Below are 17684 nucleotides of genomic sequence, written 5' to 3' on the forward strand. Positions count from 1 at the left end.
ACTAATAAGTCCATCAAAGGCATTCTTCATTTCAGTTATAGGGCTTTTGATTTCCAGCATTTCTTTTTGGTTCTTTTTCAAAATCTCTACCTCTCTGCTTACATAGCTATCTGTTGTTTAATGCTCTCAACTTTATCCATTAGAGCCCTTAACACTGTAACTATAGTTGTTTTGAATTCCTGGTCTGACCACCCTAATAGACTCATGTCTGAGTCTGTTTCTGATACTAGTTCAGTTTCCACAGAGTGTGTTTTTTGCCTTTTAATATGTTTTGTCATTTTCTCCCTTGACATCTGATATGATATACCAGTTCAAAGAAACTGCTGTAAGTAGACTTTAGTCATGTGGTGGTGAAGTGTGGGGCAAGGGAAGGCAGCCTAAAGCCCTATGATTGGTCTCAGTAGTTTCAATGAGCCTGTGTTGCTGGATTATGAACTTCACCAGTGCTTCTCAGTCCCGGTGGGACAGGATGGCTAGGGTGGGCTGGAGTAGGGTCCTTCCCTTCCTCTAGGTCACTTAGGCTCCAGTAATAACCCAGCAGGTTGGACTCTGGTAAAATAGTTTCTCCAGCCTTGCTAAGAAGAACAAAATGCTCTGGTGCGTTTCAAATGTTTCCTTTTCCCATCCCCCTGCTGAAAGCATGAGGGGATCTTTCTTTTACTTTCACAAAAATGTGGAACCCCTTTATGATTGGGTCCCCCTGAAGTTTTTGTCTCTGCTACTTGTCCACACTGAGCCTTCAGTGATTTGTCAATAACGTTTTAAGTTTTCCTACCCTAACACTGGTTCTCATGCAGTTTCTGATCCTGAGTTTCAGCTCCAGTAAGTTGTGATTCTCTGTATTCATCTTTCTGTCTTTCCCGTTTTGGAGGCAGCAGTCCTGTGACTTCACGTCTCTTGCATGTCTAAGAAGCCACGTTTTCAATTTGTTCAGCTTTTCACTTGATGCCACAGTGGAGTGAGTGGCAATTTCCAAGCACCTTACATATGGAATCAGAAACTCAAAGTCCTTCACTGATTGTTCTGACTTTTGTTAATCCCCTGAACTCAATTTAGGCAGTCTCTGGACAACGTTCTCTGGCTTTAATGACTGGGATGAGTGCACCTTCTACTTGCTTTCCCAGAACTGTGTGCTTCCTCTTGCCTAAAAATTCATTCATTCCTCCGTCCAATAAATGTCTACTGAATAACCAAACTCCCCAGCACTGAAAAAGCCCCTATGAATTTAAAAAGTCTCCTCTCTTGAGAAGCCTAGAGCTTAGGTGGGGGAAATTAGGCAATTACCATGATAACTGTGGTGCATGACCCAACCATTACTGGTCATTAAAAGCTTTCCGGTGGACAGGAATATAGGAGCCCTGAGGAAAAGGATGAGTTAGCCAGGTGGAGAGAGCTTAGAGCTCATTTATTTCTATGTCTGTTTCCCTTTTTTGATTCAAAACTTTTGTAAGACAAGGTCTAGTTCTTTTTCATATTATATTTGTAGTTCCAATGCACAATAATCATTTAAAGAAGCAAATAATTGAAATTTAATAACTGGACAATGAAGCAAAGGGCATATCAGGTTGGAGAAATTAAAGCACTGAAGTAAACTTTACGAAGTGTTCAGGGAGTACCTGCAAATAGTCTAGGGAGATTAGAGTGTGGAGAGCTGGCCTAAATGAGATGGCGGCTGGTTGATGGAGGACCAAGAATGTCAGAGGAAGGAGTCTGGTCCTTATTCAGCAGACAGTGAAGGGCTCAAAAAAGATGTTAAAATGATAGAAGCAGGTCAGTTAACAGAAGCAGTCCTCTCTAAGCACCCACTGCATCTTGTAAGGAGTGACTATAAGCAAGTAATTCCCAAATTAGTAGTGTTCCTAAATTCCACATCTGCAGTTAAAAGTTATTTTAAAAATTATACTCTTAGCTTCACAAATAAAGAATGAGTGCTGCTAAGTCACTTCAGTCATGTACGACTCTTTGTGACCCTATGGACCATAGCCCACCAGGCTCCTCTGTCCATGGGATTCTCCAGGCAAGAATACTAAAGTGGGTTGCAAGCTCTTCTCCAGAGGATCTTCCCGACCCAGGGATTGAACCTGCATCTCTTACTTCTCCTGAATTGGCAGGTGTTCTTTACCACTAGCACCACTTGGAGAATGTTTAAAATCCTTGATGCCCTGGACAAGACCCATTCTTTGGCTTGACTGATGAGGCTACACCTATTCCCCAGGATCACCTCTCCTGGGGCACCAGAAAACCCACCACACCCTAACCCTGGGAGCCCTGGGGGTTCATCTGGGAGTGCCAGTCTCCAGAGGCAGAGAGAGAGCTCTGAAGAAGCTGAAGTTTCCTCGTCTAAGAAAAGAGAGCTTCGTGGGATACTCTTTCGTTGCCAAAGAGGCGATGCAGGAGCCTGAGGAGAACAGAGCAGGAAAGGACAACACTGTTCACAGGAACAAGAGTCCCAGTAAGGCAGGCTCTCCTTGGTATGTGAGGCCCCGCATCTTAAGCTGTTGAAGGCACCCCTAGTGTACCCCCTGGAAAGGATTCAACTATTGGAGTTCTACCACTGTATTAAATTTTTCATTTACAGCTCTGTGAATAATTAATTTGGGGACCTTTGTTAAAGCAAAGAATATGAAGAAGGAGATTAAAAAAGAGGAGAGGTAATCTGTTTTACTTTGATGCCTGTAAGTAGTTTCTTTAATTTTGAGACTCACAGGGGCAAGAACAAGAATGAAAGGCTAATACGATAAATTCAACCACATGCTTTGTTCAGCTTGCTCAGGGTACTGAGAGTCGGAAACATTCCATTAGAAACCTGTTTCTCTGAAAACTCTGGAAGACCTGCGTTCCCTGGGTCCCCCCTCCCACAACAGCAGCTGTAGTGGGGGGTTGAGCAGCAGTCGCCCCTTGCAGAGCGGGGAGCCCCCCCATACCCACAGCCCCTCCGTAGGCTCCTGAGGGCTTCCATCCACTTCTGTCCATCTGCCGGCTCCTCGCTCCTAGGGTTCTGAGTCTCCTGACCCCTGTTTAACAGATTCTTTAACTCTTCTCAAACCTTCATCTATTTCCAAGAAGAAGGTTTCTCTTGATCTCTTTCCAAGCTCTTCACTCACAGCAAGCAAGAGTGTTAGTTAAGCAGTCACGTCTGACTCTGCCTCTTGTCCTCTAGTCCTGAGAATCCCATTAAATTACTTCTACAAAACACCTTAGATAGAACTCTCAGGGGGCTTGCTGGCCTCCCATGGGTTACGAAAAAGTAAAGACAAGGTTAAGAGAAATGAGGATTTTCTCGAGATCTGCCTGCAGCCTATTTTGTAACCGTAGTACACTTGGTAACTGGGCTTCCCTGGTGGCTCAGATGGTAAAGAATCTGCCCTCAATGCAGGAGACCTCGGTTTGATCCCTGGAGAAGGGAATGGCAACTGACTCCAGTATTCTTGCCTAGAGAATCCCATGGACAGAGGAGCCTAGTGGGCTACAGTCCCTGAGGTCACAGAGTCAGACATAACTGAGCGACTAACACTTTCACTTTACACTTGGTAACTACCACCGTGCCCAGCACACACTAGGTGCTCCAGTAAGAAGTTTCAAATGAATGAACAAACCTTACTATGGTCTTAATCAGTTGCCTCACTTAACCAGATGGTCTCCAAGGTTCATTGAGCTCTACTTTCTGTGATCCTGTGAGGGCAAAGGAGAGTTTCAGGTGGCTTCATATGGCTGAATGACAGGATGATGGGCACAGATCCTAAAGTCTGCCAAATGTAAATTCCAGTTGACTGGAGCCTGTAAACATTTGTTGCTTCTGTGCTAAATCTAGATACACAAGATTTATAAGATGCAGAATCTGCCTTCCTTATGATGGCAACCTCCTGCCACTAGAGAATAAGGATATCAGTCATCGAGACAGTAAGGCTCACTGGGATGATCCCCCCCAACCCTTCCTCCGTCTTGCAGCCCCCTGGTCCACCACCACCTGTGCTCTTTCGTCTTCTGCCCTGCTCTCTGGGAAGCTACTAGCAGCTCTCTAAGACAGAGCATCACGGTCTCCTGGCTAAGCACTTCTACTGGTGGTTAGATGAGTGATGCCTCTGCAATTATGTGGGTTACAAATGGAGAAGCTAAAATGCTCATTCTTCCGCGAGAGGCAAGCCAAACCTCAGATTACATTAGGATCCAAATGATAAACATCAGCTCCTTTCCCGGGTGCTGACCTTGGTCAGAGGAGTGAGGAAGAAAGCAAGGGAAGGCAGTGGAGAGTTAGGTCATTGTCAGCAAGGTCAGGGAGACTCCTGTCTATAACTCTCAACTCCTCTTGTGAAGGTACTTATGGCATCAGCTGTACTGTTATGTAGTTTTATCTCTATATTACTATATTGTATTGAAAATGCTGGCTTTCTGGAAGAGAGGTCAAAGTTCAACCAGACAAGAGAAGTGACTGTCCCCGCCAAGTTGGCAAAGATGGTAGCTTGCAGCCACGGAGCCCTGCCGCTCACTCAGTGCTCTCCTCTACCACACCTGTCGTTTCTCTGCTGCAAGAACTGAGGCTGGAGGAAAACAGGACCCAGGGCCACACGGCTGGTTTTCTGATGTGCAAGCCTGTCCACCCCCACAGCTCAGCATCTCCCCCTCCCCCAAAGCTAAGCCGTTTAGTGTCACACAGGTCCTAGGATTCACTCTAACCTGAAGGAGGAGGGCTTTGAACTCAACCGCCAGACTCAACGTGAAGTCTGATGTACTTGCTGTCCACATTGGTTTGGTCCTGGAGACCAGGCATCATGGTTTTGTTCCTAGACTCTTCCTCCCCAACACATGACCTAGTTCTTACCATAGGCTCCTGGATATTTTTAATTAATCTGGCAACTGCCCAGAACACCCTCCCTATCACCACCACCACCCATGCCTCCCAGATCTGAGCTGGGATCCCTTCTGGAAAGAGGAGGGATGAGCTAACATTTGCTGATGGCTTCCCTGTACCTGCATTATCCCTTTCTGTTCTCACAGCACTTGTGCAAAACTGATCTAGTCCCCAAATATAGATGAAGAGCATGGAAGTCACTGAAACTTAGACACAATAAGGACATTTCCCAAGGTCGCCTGGCTTCTAAATGGAGGAACAGAGGTTGAAGCACAGTCAGTTTGGCTTGAAAGCTTTATGTTCTTACCCCTCCACCCTGGGGCCTCCCAGTAACCGAAGCCCAGCTCTAAATGCAGCTGTCTGGCCCGACCTGCCAGCCCGCTCTCTGACACCCAGCAACTTCTAAGTGCTACTCACCTTAGATTTGCCACAACTCTGTCCACTCCCTGGTTCCCCTCTGTGGTACCTTGACTTCATGCTGTTAACCGGCCTTTCGGAAAAAACCAAACTCTGGAGTCACATCTGGGCTTGGCGCTTCAGAGCTTTCTCTGTGACCCTGAGTAAGTTTCTTAACTACTCTGAGCCTCAGTTTCCTCGTATGTAAGGGGTGATGTAAAAACTCACCTCAGAGAACAGTTGTACAGATGCGAGTCTGACTACCCTTTAAAATCCTAAATTTAAAAAAAAGCTTGTTTCGCTGTCCATGAGTCTGGACTCATTATTTTAAAATCTTTGTTTTAAAGCTGAGTTAAGAAAAAAAAAAAAAGAAAAGATGACACTTGCAGAGGATTTCACAGATGATATTGCTATTGAAATCACTAAATTGCATTGTAGACAAAATAGGATATAATAATGTCTTTCTGGCATTTATTAAGAATACAGCCATTAGGCAACAAAGGCAGAAGAAAATTGCAGCGTTCTGTAAGCATATCTTGTAACAATGCCTCTTTTTAGGAGGGGCCTCCATGACCACTGCTGACAATTTTCTTTAGGCTCCATCAATGTTTTTCGTTGTTTAAAGACACACATTAATTTAAAGTCTCCTCCCATTCTCTGTGCAAATTACAGCATTCAGATGAAGTGGCAGCTGCTGTAATTAAGACACAGTTAATTGCCTATCTCCTTAATTGCAATGATAGGATTTTGACAGTTCCGTAAATAAGAATTGTTTGGTTTCCTCTGGCAACTTCAGCCTTGTTTCCCATCACAAGTGCTGAGTCACTCACTTCCAGGACAAGGGCTGTGGTCCAAGGGAGCCTGAGTGGGAGAGGAATCGTAATTTACCTGCAGTTCCTTTTCTTTCTGCAGGAACCTCCCAATGGAACCACCCAATCCATCGCCCAATAAAATCCTCCCAGAGGTTTTCTCCACATTAATCAGTCACCACATGAGAGAAAATGGGAAATCACAGAAACAGAAGGATGGGGTTGTGGGACAATGATTTGCTGCTGCTGCTGGGCACACAAGGAAACGATGCTGTTAGATGAGAAATCAGAAGTCCAGAGTGTTTAAACACCCAAAATCAGGGTGCTACTGAGTGCCCAGCCAGGTCTTCTGACCCACTCTTCCCACTGTGCTCACAGGATGCTCAATAGGAGCAGAGAAAAATGATGGTTCAAAGCCAGACCGCTGGGGTCACGAGGACCTGGGTTCAAAGACTACCTTTACTGCTTGTGTAACTATGGACGAGTTGCTGACAGTTTCCAGGCCTCATTGGCTTCCACTGTAAAATGAATTTTGCGTTCCTCACCTTGTATCATTGTGAGAATTAAGAAAAAAGTAATATTACAAAGTCCTTTACAACCTGTCAGGCTTGTGGTAAGTTCTCAACAAATGGAAGTTACAGAGCAAATATGACTCTTTTTCCAAAATCTACATAAACAAAAAAATTTTTTTGCATTTCTTTCTTTTCCATAAACTTAATTTTGACTGTGGTTTATGTTCTAGGTTCCCATCTGAGGCACTTCTCTCTAGGACCTTGCCACTTTCCAATGACACTATAGCAAGGAGCCAAAGTCCAAGTTATTAACATCAGAAACATCAGACATAGAGTTCAAAGCCTCCTCGGAGGAGACAAGGAGAAATATTTACACTCGTCTGCTAGACTCTGTGGAGCTGCAAAAAAAGGAAGAGAAACAAAACAAGTTTCCACAAGAAAACAGTACAGATACTCATATCCTACCGTGGTTATTGTTAGCTCTTAAAAACATGACTGTAAATTTTGATTGTGTTGTGACAACCGTGTTATTGGTCAATTGTTGCTTCCTACAGGCCACACTAGACTTGGGAACTAAAAAAGGATGTTAGTCATAATAACCATTTAGCTTTTTCCCATTGCCCTTCTGTTTGTACTCAAATTCCTGCCCTTTCCTAAGTATGAAGTGAAGGAAGCATTAGTGCATAATACTTAACACTTTTCAAAGAACGAATGAATGAAGCGGAGTGAGGGGGTGAGAAAATCCTATTTAAAAACAAGATTACCTTTGAGGAAGATGTTTCTTGTCCTGCTCAGCACATATGTGGCTTTAGCTGTGATGAGATGAGCTTTAAAAAGACAGAAGCTTGAACTTCCCTGGTGGTCCAATGGTTAAGAATCCACCTGCCAATACAGGGGACATGGGTTCAATCCCTGGCCCAGGAAGATTCCACACGCTGTGGGGCAACTAAGCTCATGCACCGCACCTGCTGAGCCCACATGCCCTAGAGCTCATGCTCTGCAACAGGAGAAGCCACTGCAACGATAAGCCTGTGCACTGCAACTAGAGAGTAGCCCCCTTCTCTGTAACCAGAGAAAGTTCGCATGCAGCAGCAAAGATCCAGCACAGCCAAAAATAAATAAATGAATAAACAAAATTAAAAAAAAAAAAAAAGACAGAAGCCCAGTGTGCTTTCACCTAAGCAAAGTCCAAAGTCAAGTGTTGTTTGCTGGCTCCAAAATCATGAAGGAGTGAGCTGCTTCAGACTTACCCTTCTATCATCCTAGATGCATGGCTTCCACCATGTGGTCCCAGGGCTGCTGAACCTTGAGAGGGTCTTACACTTCCTCATGGAACAACATTGTGGGTTTGAGGCAATCTTATCTAGATTCTAAGTGGCCAGACCACCAGTGACATCTGGATGTAACTGAGGGATGCGTATGTACTTGTCACTACACAGCCAGCGACAGAGGCACACTTGAGCCCAAGACATTAGCAAAGCATTTGCTTCTTTAACTTCCTGCAGTCCATTCAAAAGAGCACCGGACTTGGAGTCAGGAGTTCAGAATTGAATTAAGAATCAGAGTTCAGCCATCCTGTGAGTGATTTTGTATAGGTGCCAGAACAGAAATATCAACAGAAATTAATGCCTGATGAGATGTTACCATGCACTAGGTACACGCTACACATTTTATATGCATCTCTTTATCCTCCACAAAAATCCTATGATATACACAATATGATTATTGCCACTTTTCAAACTAAAGAAAGAGATTAAGAGATGACCAATGGAACTGGTAAAGTAGCACAGTGAGAATTTGAATCCAAGGCTTTGAAAGGTCAGATTTCTCACTCTATCCTTCTCACAGAGAGAAGATACATGCCAACATCAGGCATATAGAGGCCGAGAGGCAAGTAAACAGTACATAGTGACCAGGTGCCTACAAGGTCAGGTGCATGGTGAGGGCTCCCTAGAGGAAGAATGAACAGAAATCAGCCAGGCGGACAAAGACGGACAAGTGTTCTAGATCCAGGAGCCAACAGATGTTATGAGACAGCCTTCATTGACCACAAAGTGGCTGCTGGGCTCCAGACATGTGTTCTCCCTCAGGAAGGTGTGGGTGGGAAAAGATGTCTCATTGATTAGTGAGGAACATATTGCTCAGCAGCTCCCCGACAGACTTTGTTGTGTCCCACTGGCCAGACCATGTCAAAGACTACTCCAAGCCATGAAGAAGGACAGAAAAGTCACATTGCCTGTGGTTAGTCATGAATCATCTGCTGGGGCTGGGCCCACTGCAGCACTAACAGAACCGAGGTCGTGTTGACCAAGAAGGAAGCGGGGATGGGAGGTGGGGAGGCAGGCAGCGCATGGACTCGGGTCACCATTCTGCGCACTGAAGTCCAGGGGGAGGTGAGAACAACGCAGCAAGACGAATGAGAGGAAGAACTGAAATCATTTAGTGAGATGCTGGAGGTGAGAGCTGAGAGGCCGGGATTGTTAGGTGTTTAGATTTACGGCTTGGGTGACTGGGCTGTCAGTGACTCAAATAATCAGGAAGCAGAGGGTTATAGCTGGAAGGCAAACTAACAGGATGTATTGTTTTAGTCAGCCCGGACTGCCATAATAAAGCACCACAGACGGGGCAGCTTTTTTTTTTTTTTTTTTGGTCTTTTTTAGCAATTTATTTATTTTTAATAGGAGGATAACTGCCTTACAATTTTGTGTTGGTTTCTGCCATACATCAACATGAATCAGCCATAGGTATACATATGTCCCCTCCCTCTTGAACCTCCCTCCCACCCCATCCTACCCATCTGGTTTATCACAGATCTCTGAATTGAGCTCCCTGCGCCATACAGCAAATTCTCACTGGCTATGTATTTGACACATGGTGATGTATATGCTGGAGAAGGCAAAGGCACCCCACTCCAGTACTCTTGCCTGGAAAATCCCATGGATGGAGGAGCCTGGTAGGCTGCAGTCCGGTAGGGTGGCTAAGAGTTGGACACAACTGAGTGACTTCACTTTCACTTTTCACTTTCACACATTGGAGAAGGAAATGGCAACCCACTCCAGTGTTCCTGCCTGGGGAATCCCAGGGATGGGGGAGCCTGGTGGGCTGCCGTCTATGGGGTCGCACAGAGTCGGACATGACTGAAGTGACTTAACAGTAGCAGCAGCAATGTATATGCTCAATGCTATGCTCTCAATTTTTCTCACCCTCTTGTTCCTTTGCTGTGTCCACAAGTCTGTTCTCTATGTGACAGTACAGCTAAAGCAATAAAAATTTATTTCTCATAGTTCTGGAAGCTAAAAAAATCCAAGATCAAGGTGCTGGGTGATTTGTTCCTTGAGGGAAGCTCTCTTCTTGATTTGTCTTCTCACTATGTCTTTACATGGCTTTTTCTTCATGCACATGCAGAGTTTCTCTCTCTGTCTTCATCTTCTTAAGAGGACAGTATGTTCATCAAGTGGAAACAGTGAGAGATTTTATTTTCTTGGGCTCCAAAACCACTGCAGAGGTGACTGCAGCCGTGAAAGTAACAGATGCTTGCTCCTTGGAAGAAACAAACCTAGACAGCATATTAAAAAGCAGAGACATTACTTTGCCTACAAAGATCCATATAGTCCAAGCTATGGTTTTTCCAGTAGTCATGTATGGATGTGAGAGTTGGACTATAAAGAAAGCTGAACACTGAAGAATTGATGCTTTTGAACTGGGGTGTTGGAAAAGACTCTTGAGAGTCTCTTGGACTGCAAGGAGATCAAACCAGTCAATCCTAAAGGAAATCAACTCTGAATATTCATTGGAAGGACTGATGCTGAAGCCGAAACTCCAATACTTTGGCCACCTGAAGCAAAGAGTCAACTCATTAGAAAAGCCCCTGATACTAGGAAAGATTGAAAGCAGAAGGAAAAGGGGATGACAGGGGACAAGATGGTTGGATGGCATCACGACTGAATGGTTGTGAGTTTGAGCAAGCTCTGGGAGTTGGTGATGGACAGGGAAGCCTTGTGTGCTGCAGTCTATGGGGTTGTGAAGAGTTGGATACAACTGAGAGACTGAACAACAAAATATTCATCAAAGGGGCCCCTCTCTCAGTTGAACTCTAATTACCTCTCAAGGCCCCAACCCCAAATACCATCACACTGGGGAATACAGTTTCTACATATACATTTTTCAGGTGGCACATTCATTCAGTCTGTAGCATGCATAAAATGATTTTATGACTCAGGAGACATTCTATTGCTTTGGGATCCTTTGCAGACTTTCCTATCTCTTGGTCTGATGGGACAGTCAATTAAAGCAAGTAAAAGCATTTTTTACGTAAGCTTTGTATAACAGTAAATTGTCAGCATCATGTAAATAGAAAGCAGTTGGAGTGGCTGCCTGGTCCTATTTTCCTAGTGGCTCTGGACAGGCTATGTGATCCTATCCTCTGACAGATGGGCTGTGTCACTGTCATATCAATTTCAGTATCCAGTGGTCCAGGAACCTCTGCTTATGGGATCCCAAGACCTGTCCTAATGCTTGCCTTCCTGAGGCTTAGTGATTCTCATTCTTCCTTCAATTTTCAAAAAATCATTATTTATTATTTTATTTTTGACTGCTCTGGGCCTTTGCTGCTGCCCGTAGACTTTCTCTAGCTGTGGCAAGCAGGGGCTACTCTTTGCTGCAGTGGCTTCTCATTGCAGGGGATTCTCTTGTGGAACACAGGCTCTAGATGTGAGGGCATCAGTAGATGCGGCTCATGGGCTCAGTGGTTGTGGCACAAGTGTTTAGTTACCCTGCAGCTTGTGGGCTCTTATTTCCTGGACCAGAGATTGAACCCGCATCCCCTACATTGGAAGGCAGATTCTTAGCCTCTGGACCACCAGGGAAGTCCCCCTCCCTTTCATTTTATAGTCTACACTAATAGCCTTCTAAGAAATTAATATTTTCCATTAAGTTAATAGTAATTGTTTTTGTAACCTACAAGCAAAAGAACTATCCAACTTTTCAGTAGGGTCTTTTTTTAAATCACTTTATTGAGGTATGATTGACATACATCTTGATCAAGTCTTTAAAAGTATATAATATGCCACAATATCCCATATGTGATAGTCTTGCCAAAAATATTTACATAAAATTTAGTTATGAAGACATGGGTTTGGGTGAACTCTGGGATTGGTGATGGACAGGGAGGCCTGGCGTGCTGCGGTTCATGGGGTCGCAAAGAGTCAGACACAACTGAGCTACTGAACTGAACTGAACTGAATTATGAGGAAATGAGAAAATAATAGATTGTGAGACATATTATGAGACAATTAGTGTGGACCCTTAGAGCAAATCATTATCATAAAAAGTCAACAAAATTCTGAGGGCTTCTGTTATAGATTAGCAGAAACCAGAGACATAACAGCAAAATGTGATGTGTTAACTTTGGGTTTGGGTTTTGTTTGTTTGTTTTGACATTAAGTTTAAGCCAGCTTTTTACTCTCTTCTTTCACCCTCATCAAGAGGCTCTTTAGTTCCTCTTCACTTTCGACCATTAGAGTGATACTATCTGTATGACTGAGGTTGTTGATATTTCTCCCAGCAGTCTTCTTGATTCCAGCTTGTGATTCAAGTCTTGATGTGGGAAAGGGTGCAAAATATGGAATGCTTCATGAGTTTGCATGTCATCCTTGCACAGGGGCCAGGCTAATCTTCTCTGCTTCGTTCCAATTTTAGTATATGTGCTGCTGAAGCCAGAACTAACTTCAGGTTTTGAATTATTTTTAAAAAATCAGCTTTCAAAAACAATTCTGAGTCAATTTAGACTGTAAATGAGTAAATACTATAGAATTTTTAGTGTCACTTATGTGAGACAATGTACTGAAGTTAATAGTGTTGACCTGAAACAGACACAGTTGTTTCTCCAAAAAAGATGATTTATTCAAGATCAACAAGAATTACATTTCTGGGTCTGCAGCCATGGGAAGCCATGTAAGTCACCCCATGACAAGGGAAGGAGAATGTTTTTATAGTGGGGAAAAGGAAGTTGGGAGGGCTACAAACTGTCCATGGATTTCATTGGCTGAGTTCTTGCCAGGAAAGAAGAGGAGTTTTTCTTTTTCCTCTGCTAGGCTCTGCTACCCTAGAAGGGAGTGAGAGCTTCCCCTTCTAGTGCTTTGACTCTAACTGATCTTTTTTATTCATTCATTTTTTACAATAAAAAATAATTTTATTCTTAGGAAACACATGCTGAAATGTTTAGTAGTGTCATCTACTGTCAAATGACTCACAAAAAAATTTATATGACTTCATAAATTATTTAAAAACTGCCCCAATTAGGTAAAAGGTATATAGATGCTAATTGTACTGTTCTTTCAACTTTATGAGTTTGCAGTTTTTCTAAATAAAATATCTGAAAAAGTGTACTATATGCAATTGTCCTAAAGGACAGATTCATGAATCAGAGTGAAACAGGTCTATACTGCCCTATATAATTATAACGAACCTTTAATAACTAACTAGCTGCTGCCACAGGCATCATCTCCTGTAAGCCTAATGTGAATGACTCTTATGTGGTAGGTTTGTTTTTTTTAATCCAACTTTGCAGCAAAGGTGCAGAATTGACCAGCAGAGCTGCAGTTCTGGCCCATGTTTGATTCTGGTCCTCCTAGGCTTTCCTCACTCCCTGTGGCCAGTGCAATGATGAGCACCTGGCAGGTTCTTTGAATATTCATGTAGGATTTACTAGATAAAGAGAAATTTTTCAGTTGTTAATCTAAAATTAGAAGTATTGCGTTAGATAGTTCTCAAATTTTTAGATTTTTTAGTAGGTTTCATGACACCAGAAACTTGAGAATAACTTTTTAAATCAGGGATGAAACTTTTTTCTTTCTTTTCTTCTTTTAAGTTTTCTTTTCATGGAATACACTTTAGTCACTACTTCCTCCTCCCCTCCCCAGCATTGGACTGGAAACAGATGGAGAAAGCAGGAATTGCAGCTCTTTAAAAGAGAGAGGTCTTTTAGCTCTGAGTGGGTCTCCCACATGAAGTTTCCTGGGAAACACTCTGTGATAGAAATTTGCTTAGTGGAGATTTTGGGGTATGTTCCTATAGAAATGGCTTCCCATGTGGCTCAGTGCTAAAGAATTCACCTGCCAATGTAGGAGATGCAGGTTCAATCCTTGGGTGGGGATGATCCCCTGGAGGAGGAAATGGTAACCCACTCCAGTATTCTTGCCTGAGAAATTCCATGGACAGAAGGAGCTGGCGGGCTATGGTCCATGCAGTCACAAAGAGTTGGATCCAACTGAAGACACATCCACCTGTAGCAAAAGGATCAGTTGAACTGCAAGTCACTTGCATCAGAGGCCTCAGCCAATGCCACGGAGAGCTCCAAAGCTAGAATGGAATTTCAGAGACGTCCCAAATTGGAGCCAGGAGACTGGACTTCTGTATACCTGTGTTAACCAGCCACTGGAGGTGGTCTGCCTCAAGAACCACTCTTTTCAGTCATGGGAAATTCTTGGGGAAGGACTGAATACTTCCAGTTGGAACTCCAGCAGGTGGAGTCTGGGTGGGCTGCAGAGCCCTTTTACAACCTGAGCCAGGATCCAGTCCAAGATTACAGAGTGCTTTTATTTGTCTTATCTCTTTAGGTTTTCAATCTGGAAGAGTGTCTTAGCTTTTCTTTATCTTCTTTTGTCATTTTTAGAGTTCAAATCAGTTATTTTGTAGAAATATTTCAGCTTGTCTAAACTTACCTTATGATTAGAATTCAGGTTATATTTTTTTGACTCATAATTTCTTTCCTCTCTAAGCGGGTCCAGCACTTTCCTGCAGGTTATACTGTTACTTGGTCTGTCTGATGGTCAGAAGAGGTAAAATGGGTAGATTCTAAAGAGGGAAGATGGACTCTGCATGATCTTCAAGCAAGAGAGGAAAAATAACCCTTTAAAGAGAGGAGTATATCACTTCTGCAGGTCCAGAAATTCAGATAAGTCTGTTTTCAAGGTTCCCAAGAACATTGACCTCTTCCTCTGCATCCCAAATCTTAGGTTGCAACTCCTTTCCAATCATGGCGTTGACGTTGGCATGGCAAATTTGTTGACTATTCTCTGGAACTTCACTACACTTATGCCTAAGTCCTGAAACTGATGAGAATCAGTTTCTGCCTTCCTGCCACAACAAATGAGAGTCTTTCCATGTGCTACAAAGGGAGGTACTCAATTTCACATTTTGCCTAAGTTAATGCTTAATCACCCTCATACATTCGCTGTCTTATTGCAAAACAGTGGTACTCATCAAAAGCCATCTAATTCCATTGCTCTAATAATTACTTCTTTCTCTGGCTTCTCCAATGCCTGAGAAACTGCACCTGCCCATGGGTTTCCTTCCTTTCATCTCCTCTAAGTGAAAGTCTTAACAGTTGCTCTGCTATAGAATGCCAGCGGCTCTCCCTGCTCCACCGGCCACCAGTGGTGATGTCTTCACCAATAGTCTTGGACGATGCAATTCCAAAATTCAATTCAGAGTCTATTTCCTTAGACAACTCACAGAACCAACTCTTTTAAGATTCACTGAGAAACAGACAACTCTGAGACAGAATTGTATGAAGGGGGTTTATTGGGAAACAGTCTCAGGAACTAACTCTGTAATAGAACAAAGTGAGCTGGATTGGATAGAGGGAGAACTTGAGCTCAAACACAGCAATTCAGTCTCAGCCAATTGGTTCCACAGGGCCCGTGGAGCTGGGCTGCTTGTAATCTCTGGATTTGTCATTACAATTTTTGGCAAAAGAATGTTGAATGGGATGTTCTTCTCCAGGCAATATTTCTCTACCTCAGGGATAAAGTGGTGGGAAAATCAGACCTGGAAAATGACTTGTGTAACCCAGTTTTTGGGGTACTCTTCCATTTAAGAGCTCTTGGGTTCTCTGCATGGTAACAAAGAGAGGCTTCATCTTCGTATCACCAGAAGCATTGCCACCAAACAACAGAAGCAGCCTGTCCTTTGCCACTTTATAGGCTGGCATCAACTTTTCCTCCTTACTGATGTAACTTTGGTCTGGCATCCTTTTCCATTACAGTCATGTCTTAGCCACGTTAAAAAAAAAAAAAAAAACCTGTTTGTCTAGGGTAAGAAATGGCTTTCCACTCCAGTTTTCTTGTCTGGAAAATCCCATGGACAGAGAGCCTGGGAGGCAGCAGTACATGGTGTTGCGAAGAGTCGTTCACGACTGAGCACACACACATTCACAGGCCGTTCAGTGGTTAAGACACTAAGCTTCCACTAGAGGGGGCACGGGTTCGATCCCTGGTTGGGGAACTAAGACTGTGCATGCTGCACAGTGCAGCCAAAAAATAGAGAGAAAAAAGAAAAAAAGCAAGCAGGGAAGTTTTGCAGTCCTGTAACATGCAAATGCAGGTTTGTAGTGATTTTTGGACCTAAATTACAGGGACATTTGAGAATTTTCCAGTGTCTTTTAGTGACAGAGCTAAGAATCCAGGTAGTAGGAAGTCTGTGGATCTTGATGGATTTTCTAAGAAAATGGGATCAATAGCAATAAATGTGAGGGAAGGAAGGCTTTAAAGAGGAAATTAATGCTTCATTCCTTGCATGGTTTCAAGTAAGTATCCATTTTGTGCATCCATGTCTGATCAGGAGGATCAGTTGGCTCAGAACTGCTTCTGTGATATCCTTGACACAGGTGGTCACACCTCGCTCCCAGCTGGTCTTCATACGTGTAGTCTGTGTTCATGTCACCAGTTTCTGGGGAAGGAGGTGATGTTATTGTTTTGGAGTCACTGATTCCAATCTTGATTCATTGGCTGCACAGCATCAGAGAAGCCTATGAACCTCTCTGTGCCTTAGTTTCTTATCTCATGGAAGAGCTTGTTGCCTGACCCAGGGACTACCTCAAGGGCATTAGTGAGGACACATGAGATTAGGAAGGCTGAGAACCCTGAGGACCAAATTTCTCAATGCCAACAATTTGCTGGAGTCATTTGGGACGTTTTTAAACAATGTTGGTGTCCACAGCTTCCTCCTCCCCCACCCCTGGCCCATTAAGTTAGAAGCTTGGGCATCAACATGCTTTGAGATGCCATGAACCACTGCTTGAAAAGGAAGGACAGATACATTACTACCTTAGAAGAATCCGATAAGGTTTAGGAATTTTTTAAAAATTCCTTTTGGAAGGCCAGGCATTTCTTTAAGGATGACCAGATGCTGACGAGATACAATGAATTCTGTCCAAATAAGTCCTCTTTCTGCTCCACACTACAGCCTTTGGAAACTCAGCTGTGCTTTCATCTACTTAAATATTTTGTGAAGCCTTGTTGTCAAATGTAACAGACATGAATTTATAAATCTGCTAAACATGCATTAAAGTTATGAATGAATTATTGAGAGGAAAGCCCCTTCCATCTCACTGGACTCCTGTGATGACCACAAACTCCATTTCCCCAGGAAAAGAAAACCTGCTAGATAAGTACATGCCTTTATCAATAATTTCTCAAAGCATCTCAGGAAATCCCCAGGAAGCTACAATATCTGCACATATATGATATATATGATAAACTGCCATATATTGTAAACCCACAGCTAACATATACTCAACTGTGAAAAGCTGAAAGCTTTTCCTCTAAGATCAAGAAGAAGACAAGAATGCCCACTCCTGCCACTTTTATTCAAAGTATTAGTATTTTATTCACAGTATTAGTTGTCCTGGCTATAACAGTTAGATAACAAAAAGGATGCTGCTGCTGCTAAGTCACTTTGGTCATGTCTGATTCTGTGTGACCCCATAGACGGCAGCCCACCAGGCTCCCCCGTCCCTGGGATTCTCCAGGCAAGAACACCGGAGTGGGCTGCCATTTCCCTCTCCAATGTGTGAAAGTGAAAAGTGAAAGTGAAGTCGCTCAGTCGTGTCCAACCCTTAGCGACCCCATGGACTGCAGCCTACCAGGCTCCTCCATCCATGGGATTTTCTAGGCAAGAGTACTGGAGTGGCTTGCCATTGCCTTCTCCGACAAAAAGGATGAAATGCATCCAATTTGGGGAAAAGAAATAAAACTGTCATTATTTGCAGATGGCATAATAATATATAGAGAGATAATAATTATATATATATATATATTATATACAAAACTATTAGAA

At 43.3% G+C, this 17684-nt stretch overlaps 1 protein-coding gene and 1 non-coding gene across 2 annotated transcripts in view; one reads left to right on the forward strand and one right to left on the reverse strand.

The window, feature by feature from the left end:
* The first annotated feature begins 8896 nt into the window (after nt 1-8896).
* The window catches only part of SPMIP3 (sperm microtubule inner protein 3), a 48513-nt gene continuing 39725 nt past the window's right edge, over nt 8897-17684 (forward strand). Inside the window, exon 1 of the mRNA XM_055418840.2 lies at nt 8897-9022. The gene's annotated coding sequence lies outside the window, so the exon portion shown is untranslated. The remainder of the gene's footprint in view (nt 9023-17684) is intronic.
* On the reverse strand, nt 12181-12287 carry LOC129551836 (U6 spliceosomal RNA). Its single transcript, XR_008685150.2, has one exon. It is a non-coding gene; the product is annotated as a U6 spliceosomal RNA (small nuclear RNA).

The sequence above is a fragment of the Moschus berezovskii genome, chromosome 17, assembly GCF_049115385.1.
Source record: "Moschus berezovskii isolate FMDL1 chromosome 17, NW_MosBer_1.0, whole genome shotgun sequence".
NCBI classification, from domain to species: domain Eukaryota; kingdom Metazoa; phylum Chordata; class Mammalia; order Artiodactyla; family Moschidae; genus Moschus; species Moschus berezovskii.